Raw genomic sequence first — 9,548 nt, 5'->3', positions numbered from 1 at the left:
GTACGCACTTACAAACCGAAATTCAATTGTGCCTACATCAAGTATGCCGGCACACATTAAACATATACACATTAGGGGGACTCATGTAACCGTAATGCCTTATAAAGTGTGTAAACGTATACATTTATCTAGCGCATAAACGAGCTGCCAAATTTTGTATGAAAAATCATTTACACAATTTGTATACATTTACGCGCACATTTCATTGTGTAAACGCGGTAAACACAAAGGAATGCAACCTTGCAGACATTACAGCAGGCATTTTCATCAGAAATCTTCAACATCAGCAAGTAAAGGCGTTTTAGTTTTGATTTTTCACTTAATCTTGACATTTTTTAATTTGTATAACAATCAAACAAATTTTGTTTGGCAATAATACAGCTGATAAACAATCAAGTTTATCAAGAGTATTACTAGGTGCGTTCATATAACAGCGTGTGTAAATGGATATAATTTTACACCTTATAAGTTTATATGCTTTCATGAGTCCCCCTATTATTATTTTGTTTTATTAAACGCACTTTCACCAAATTTTATATTTTATAATTTATTTAATTTATAGTTTTGAACTTCGCTTTCCAAACAGAAATGAAAATAGTAGTCACAAAACTGATTCTCAATTCTTTCAGTTGCAGCTCAGCTCATTCTCAATTTCTTCTTTCGCATGTAGTTGCCACAATTGATTGTTTCGAACAAAACTTGCAGTATAAATGTTTGATATAACATTTTAAATAGAGAACTTGTAAGTTATAGAAAAGTAAAGAATCAAATCGTAGGAAGGTAATTCACCACTGGAGTAACTTTACATGTAATTCGTCAAGCTTAATTTTCGTAACACTTTAAGTTGAAACAACTCAAACTTTTATGTTGTCGGAAACATTAACATTAAAAAGGATGTTTTTATTATCTTATTAGATTCGTTCGCGTGAGTGGAAATTCGTAAAAACTTGAACAAAATGTTACTAACTTTGGAAAAATCCTGTTCGTACAAACAAAACTTTTGCAACAAGAGTGCATTTCGCTTGGAGGAGAAGTTGCAAAATTGTACCCGATAAATAGGTGTCCCCATATCTCATAATTTTTTGCACATTAAATTCGTTTTGTATTGATAGCTGAAAAACTAGTTTTTTGTTGTTTTCCATTCTGTGTGTTTTTTCGATTTCGTGGTTTTCTTATTTTGGTTGTTGTTGTTGTTGTAGCAGTGCTTCGCCCCATCCAATAGGTTTGACCAATCACAAATTGTCATCAATGTCCTCCAACGGGAGTCCGAGGAAATTTGCTATTTCAACAGTGGTGGACCATAGACGTGTTAGAGCGTTTGTTCCACATTACAATTGAAGAGATGGTTGGTGTCATGTGGGGACACGTTGCAAGCAGGGCATACATTTTGTATGTCGGGGTTGATTCTGGATAGGTAAGAGTGTAGCCTGTTACAGTATCCAGATCGAAGTTGGGCTAGAGTGACTCGCGTTTCCCTAGGGAGTGTGCGTTCCTATTCCGCAAGTGTAGGGTATTGCTCTTTGAGTACTGGATTCACCGGGCAATTCCTGACATAGAGCTCCGACGCCTGTTTACGGAGTTCACCAAAGACCTGCTTATGTTTTTTGGCTTCATACGGCTGTGTTCTCAGGTGCCGTATTTCCTCATAGTGCTTACGGAAGTGACTCCTTAAGCCCCTGGGCGGTGTTGGCTCATCAATCAGATGTCTGTTGGGATGCCCAGGTTTCTGGGTATTCAACAGAAACTGTTTGGTTAGCATTTCATTTCTTTCCCTTGTTGAGAGTATTCTCGCCACATTATGTAGATGGTGTTCTGGGGACATAAGGAGACAACCCGTGGCGGTTTTGAGGGCAGTATTTTGGAAGGCCTGTAGCTTCTTCCAGTGGGTAATATTTAGGCTTGGCGACCATATCGGGGACGCGTAGCATGCAATCGGCTGGCCAATTGCTTTGTAAGTGGTAATGAGCGTTTCTTTTTCTTTTCCGCAAGTACTGCCAGCAAGAGATTTGAGGATTTTATTACGGCTCTAGATTTCCGGTACAATTGCGGCTGCATGCTCTCCAAAATGTAGATCCTGATCAAACGTCACACCTAAGATTGCACCGATGCCTGCCGTCCACCCAGATAATTTGCGGTCCACCTTTTAAGACTTGGGGGAAGGGTAGGCCCTTCCAGGTCTTGCAGTAAAGTGACATGGTTGACCGTATCAAACGCTTTTGATAGGTCTAGCGCAACGAGTACTGTTCTGTGGTAGGGGTTTTGATTTAAACCTTAATTTATCTGGGTGCTAATGGCGTTTAGCGCGGTGGTAGTGCTGTGTAGTTTTCTAAAACCATGCTGATGAGAGGCTAGTGGCAAATTTGCCTTGAGATGAGGCAGTAAAATGGATTCAAGCGTCTTAGCTGCTGGCGATAGGAGAGATATCGGGCGATATCAGGCGATATGACTCTCCTATGTTAGCTGGTTTGCCAGGCTTTAGTAGCGGGGCCACCTTGGCCATTTTACATTTTCCATTTTTCGGTTATTTAGGTTTTTTTTTTAACAAGTGGCAGCATCGTCATAAGTACATAGTTGAGAGCGCAGTGAGCGTAAAATTCTCTTTGAAATTTGCTCATGTATTGACTTTTTATCGCTGTTGAAATGACCAGTGAGATCAGTTGTGTTAGCAGAAAAATCAGTTATATTGATAAGAAATCTGCCAATTTTACAGAATTTTGTTAACTTAAGAGCGACAATTTTTCTTCTGTTGCAATGACTAAACTAATTTGTTCGCTTGACAAAGAACTCTGTCGAATTAACCATAATTCGATCAATTTCACCGAATCTCCGTTAAATCAAGAATACAGACCCGATTTGTTGATTTTGTTAGCACCATTTCTTTCAGTGTAATCTTATCCCATTCGTAATACCCAAATAATCGGCTGTATAAGATATGAAATATATAGTGAACAGATGTACATAACTAAGGGATTTTTAAGGTAAAAATAAAATAAAACAAGCAAGGGCGGCTAAGTTCGGTTGTAACCGAAAATTACATACTCAGGTGAGAGCTTTGGAGACAAAATTGTCTTTTTCATGGATACATATAATGGGAATACTAAAAAGTGGAGCACCTTGCCTTTGCTGTCCTTCTTCAGCTATCAATTCGTTTTGTTTGAATATTTGGAATGCAAATATACATATGTGTTAATGAGTATTTTAAAAGGGAGTGGGCCTTAGTTCTATAGGTGAACGCCTTTTCGAGATATCGCCATAAAGGTGGAACAGGAGTGACTCTATAATGTCTTTGTACGATATGGGTATCAAATTAAAGGTACTAATGAGGATTTTATAGGGGAGTGTCCCTAAGTTGTATATGTGAAGGCCTTTTCGAGATATCGACCAAAATGTGGACCAAGTTGACCCAGAACATCATCTGTCGTGTAGCGCTAATTTATTTATATATGTAATACCACGAATAGTATTCCTGCCATGATTCCAAGGGCTTTTTATTTCGCCCTACAGAACTTTTCATTTTCTTCTACTTAATATGGTAGGTGTCACACCCATTTTACAAAGTTTTTCCAAAGTTATATTTTGCGTCAAAAAACGAATCCAATCACCACATTTCATCCCTTTTTCGTATATGGTATAGAATTATAAAGTGGGCATGGTCATAGGCGGATTTCGCCCATTTTTAATACCAAGATAAAGTGAGTTCAGATAAGTACGTGAACTAAGTTTAGTAGATATATATCGATTTTTGCCCAAATTATCGTGTTAATGGCCGAGCGGAAGGACAGACGGTCGACTGTGTATAAAAATTGGGCGTGGCTTCAACCGATTTCGCCCATTTTCACAGAAAACAGTTGCCGTCACAGAAGCTATAGCCTCACCAAATTTCAAAAGGATTGGTAAATTTTTGTTCGACTTATGGAATTAAAAGTATTCTAGACGGAGCCACTTTTTGTATTTTGTTGCACCGTATCATTACTGGAGTTGAATGTTGACATAATTTACTTATATAATGTAAAGATATTCAATTTTTTGTTAAAATTTGATTTAAAAAATTTTTTTTAAGTGGGCGTGTATGTCATTCGATTTTGCTAATTTTTATTTAGTACACATTGTTTTGCGGGGCAGTGTGGACCCGGGGAAGTCGGGCGTGTGCGTTGCAAATAAAAGAGAATAAATACCGAATTAGTAAATCGTAACCACAAGTTTGTTTACAAAATATAATTTTATTGAAAATTTATAAAGGAATTAGCGACGAGCTACAATATGATTATGAAAGTGAAACACTCACAAACTTCCTGGTCGTCAGGAAAGTTAATTACTTCACAATATAAATAGCAATTTCGATTTAATATGCAGTAGTGCAGAACGAAATTAATGGAAATACAAAATGCACTTGACACATTCAAATTTATCAAAGTGATTACTTGCAATCTTACTGCAAGTGCAAGTAGTTAAGATATAAGAAATTTACACTTGGCAATTCAAAGCGTACAATTATAATTTTATTAATTCAAATGCGCACGGATGAGCGCAATTATGATGCGGAAAAGCTATATATATCAATTAAATCGACAATTCACTGTGCGCTTGGAAAATTCACATTTATGAAAATTAATAATTTGCAAATATTAATTACAACGAAAATCGCACTTAGTAAAAAATGGAAAATGTGGGAAATGGTTGGTTTATATTACTCACCTGGGGCTAGCTGCTGGCTCGTGAACGTTCCAAAATAGAAGAAAAAGCCAAGACCGCGAACAAGTCCGCGGCACCTGCCGATAGCTAACTTTCGTTGAGTTTTTCCCCTTCAAAGTTAGTTCTCGGCTGGTGTTAGCCGTTACCGGTATTAATAACAAAATAATTAATGTGCGTGTTAGGGTGGTCCGAAATATTTAGGCTGGTGGCCTAAACATGCCGGCCCCTTGCGGCGAGCAACTTGAAACTCGGTGAGTACGCCAGCAATATTCCCAAGGCAGGATAAACTAAATAAATTAAAAATATGATATGTATGTATAGTTGCATGGTAAGTGCGATCTCTGTTGGACATCCGTGCTTTCAATACTGCAGCCTCGCTGAGCTGTGGATGAAAGAGAAAAGCGTTAGTGTTCAAGTACGTGGGTTGCTTGGTTTAAAATGCACCTTGTTGTATAATTAAAGTTTTTATAGTGGGTGGGCTCCAGACACGACGAGGCCGAAAGTTGCGGCTTGGGTGAGGAGCCCACCGACAGTCGACGCGGGTGTGCCACCGACCATAATACTGGCGTAGACGTCGGCGCCCAAAGTGAGCAACACTGGCGACGATCGGCAAAACGTCGGATCGGCCAGCTTCATGAACTGGAATGGGGCCGCTACCGACGGGTCCAGATTTGCCGTGGGGTTTAACCTGGCATAGTTTGCTATTACGGTGGCTTGGGTCGTGATCTTTCCCGCTACCCCATACTTCCCTCGAAGAACGACGGTGCACCTTGAAAGACGTGCGGTATTGTTACGCTCCAGGTGGAGATCCTTGCACAGATTGGCATCGATAATGCAGGTGGGAGCGCAGGCATCTAGCAGGGCGCGGACCAGGTGTAAACGGCCTCCTGCCTCAATTCGGACTATGGCTGTCGGCGCGATGGCGATCAATGCGCGAGTTATAGTCGGTGCCGCTAAATTGTCCCGGAGTCGACCACTTCTCAAGCCAGTGGGGGTTTGTTGTTGCCTCACGAGAGCTCGATAGTTGTTGCGCATCTTATTAGGGGCCGCCCTCCCAGTGAACTGTCGTGACGAGCGGGACGGACGCGGTTCCGCGTCATCACGCTGTTTACCAGTAGGGCGGTGCGATGGGCGCAAAGGACGTGTCTCCGCGCCATCCCCGATTTGTAAGCGCGCGAAAGCGCCGTGCATAGGCGAGCGGTTCTCGGGTCTCTCATGACCTAATGGTGACCGGAATCGCGGCGTTTCTAGGCTGCCCGATTGGGCTACCTCTGCTGCATTGGCCAGCCTATCTTCTTCCTCTTCTTCCTCGACTTGCTGGGCCCATGATTTCGTTTGTTCCGTGACATGGATGGAGAGGACCCCATCCGAGCTCGCATCGTCGTCGTTGTGCTTGCTTTGAGGTGGCGACGGCTGATCCTCGTCCATATGTAGCGCCGTGTGATGTGGTTCACTGCAACGTCGGCATCGGTCTTGGCTGGGGCATATTTCCAGGCGGTGGAACGGGGATAGGCAGTTGGGACAATAGCGGTGAATGAGTATTGCACGTAGTCGCTCCTCAGTCGACATACCACGGTAAATTGGGCACAATCGCACTCCGTGCGGTTTGGTGCACAGACGGCAAGCGATGGTGAACGCATTGGGGCGAGCCTCGGTTTCGGAGCGTTTGAATGCAAATCCAGGCATGTCTGGAAGTGATAGCGTTTAGTAATATCGCTGCATAGGTTGGTTGGGTGGCTAATTGCCGGAGACCAGGGGTCGATTCTGGCTGACATATTGGTTGGCGTACTCGGGATAAGGGATTCATGTGGAGGGCACAATCTTATTAGGTTATTCTGCCGACACAATGACGTGTAGTGGTTGGACCCATTGTTAGGTTTAGTAAACTTTGATTGACAATCGCCTAAATTACCTTTAGTTTTGAAAATAGCTTCATCAGAATGAAAATTCTGATATTGAAAGCCACCAGTAGTAAAATTAAGAATTATTAAATATAGACTTAGGACAAACTATATTTTTGGTATTTGCCTAAGGCAGGCAATACGCGATAATATACTGTATATCACGGTAAACCCGTGTGTTGTCACCGCTCCTTGTAATTGCCCTACAAAAATTTGGTCACAAAACTTACCCACGTCCATGCAAATGTGACTATGAATATAACCTATGACCGTAAAATGACTAGTCAAATGACGTGGAGTGACCGAGCGTTTTTGCAGGGTGATAGCTGGTGAATGAGATTGTCCCTTAAGCGACGTCGTGCAGATAAACGTGCGACAGATGTAAAGAGACCTTTATTCGCTGTCTGGGAACACTCTTTGTGTTGATTTGGGCCATGTTGTGTGAGAATCACAAATTGTGGTGTGTTTGTTGATTACAACACAACCCTGGCGGGAATAGCCTACACTATCGAGTGTGGCAATTTGTGGAGCTGTCAGCTGATAACTCTTCCACTCATTGGAGTGAGACAGCTGTGCGGTGCTGCCAATTTGGCGGCGTAATGAGACATAATGGTCATTTCATGCAATTTTTTATGGAAACTCGCGTCTGAGTCCTGACGCGACATAAAATTTATAGTCTTTTCTAAAAAGTTTAATTTCTCTCTTGGTTGTAGTATCCAAAGCATATATGAGAATACTTTATTCTTGCTTGGATTTCAAGCTGAAAAGGGCTGACGAAACTGTATCGGAACTTCAATACACGAAAACAATTCCTATCATGAAAGCGAGACCACTATTGAGTGTGACATGTTTCTGTTTATGTTTTACACTTTAATTGTGCACTAACCTTTTTAACAAGGAAAACAATGCAAATAAACTGCGAAAATTATTTCGGTCTCGATTGGTTCATTTTTTTCATAAGAAGGCGTTTTGTGCACCAAATTTTCAAACTACAAACTTTTGTCAAAAAAAATAAAGAAGAAAAAAAAACGGCCGAATGTCAAAAAAACTATCGAAATACAACCTGGCGCGTTTGTTTTCAGTGAAACCAGGCTGTATCTTTGGGGTTTTCGTTAGTTGATTTTTTTTTGTTCGGTTACTAACACTCGAGTTTGTTGGATCCCACGAATCCGACTTGTGATCCCATGGGATCGCGCGCAATATGTATACTGCGTAAGAACCGAAAAGAGCAAATGTCATCGAGTGGCAACCTTGTTTCAACCTTGTTCATTCAAAATGTCATTCATTCATGGAAATGAGTATAGAGACATTTTTGAATAAATTTTCATTATGAAGAAAAACTTGTGATGGTAAGTATACTAGTATCGTTCCATTTTGATACTTTTATAAATTTTCCTAATTTTTTACTCTACCGATAGGCCGGTGGCCGAGTAAATTCCGTCCGTAGGTTTACACTTGATTGGGAAGTGCCTTGGGTACTTTTTTACCGAAGCGCAAGTGTGGATTTGCCTGAGAGGTGCAATACAAATGTTAATACTTCAACCACTAAAGATCATATTAAAAAAATCACCACTGAAGATGATATTCAAAAATCAACATGGACATGGAATTGTCCCATTATAATCCATTTATACAAGATATGCCTAATCCTGTTCAGCGAGCGAAAACGCCAAGCAACATGGACATTATTATAAGCCATTGCAAACGAATGAAGTGCCACGGGCAATATAGGTATTGAACCATATTTTTTTGTAGTCATGAGTTATCACAAATAGGGCAAACTTTTATTACTAAAGATTTAGCTGCTCATTGGTTAAAGGCAGTTAATTCTCAACATTTGATCAATTATTTTTTACGCGTAATATTACTAAGCATCGGGATGGTGTGCAGAATGAGCCTGTTTGTATTTATGATGATTATGCTCAGATTATCTCCGACAATTTTCTTGCAGGATTGTTGGGTGAATTTATTTTTATTGAAATCTAAAGCAACACTTACGCCACCACGTGCCCATCGTAAGGATAAAGGCAGAAAATATAATCCTTATATAGTTGCTTTGACATGTAATATTCCTTATCCAAATTTTGAATGGTCGTCACGTTATTTTGTTGGCCGAAGGACGTTTGGTAAATTTGGGTTGCGCGCATGGTCATCCAAGTTTTTTTATGTCCAATTCATTCAGTAATCAAGTGCTTGCACAAATCGAGCTGTGAACCAAGGCTGGTAAATATACTGTGGGTGTACATATGTTGCCGAAAATTCTGGATGAAGAGGTAGCTAGTCTACATTTGGAGAAATTGGGTGTGAAGTTGACAAAATTTACTGATGATCAGTCCAAGTATTTGGGGGTGCCACAGGCTGGTCCATTCAAACCTGATCACTACAGATACTAGGTGTACTTATAAGACTTAAGATGGTGCATGCGTTGTAAGGTGAACTTTGTAGCATAGTTTTGAATTTATTTCAATTGTCTTTTTTACTATTACCTAGTAGATTTTGTTGCCAGTGGTAAGGATATAAAACGTACAAGGGACTATATATATGTGACTAGAGCATTTATATCCTAATCGTTTAATCTGCCCTGCATAGAAAGAAGTCAGTAAAGTGTAAAAATGAACTTAGAGAAAATTGAATTTTTATATGGGAAATTTTAATGTAGGAGATTACCCGCAACGCTCTTGATAGATCGGAAAACCGATCAAGAATATCTTCGCTATTGTTGATGTTCGTTGCTGCATGCACTTGTACTCGTTTTTCTTCGATGTTTGTGTGGTACTCCTGTTCGCCTTGAGATTGCCATTCCGCTTTGCCTTCTTTCAGCCAAGAAGGTCCCTACCCCCACAACGAGTTTTCGACTAGGTCCGTGGCTGGAAGTCCTCTGCTGGATAGGTTCGCTGGATTTGATGCGGACTCGACATGATGACATGCTTTCGTTCCTACGTTCTCCACGATTTT

The sequence above is a fragment of the Eurosta solidaginis genome, chromosome X, assembly GCF_040869045.1.
Source record: "Eurosta solidaginis isolate ZX-2024a chromosome X, ASM4086904v1, whole genome shotgun sequence".
Taxonomy (NCBI): domain Eukaryota; kingdom Metazoa; phylum Arthropoda; class Insecta; order Diptera; family Tephritidae; genus Eurosta; species Eurosta solidaginis.
This window is presented reverse-complemented; position numbering follows the sequence as displayed.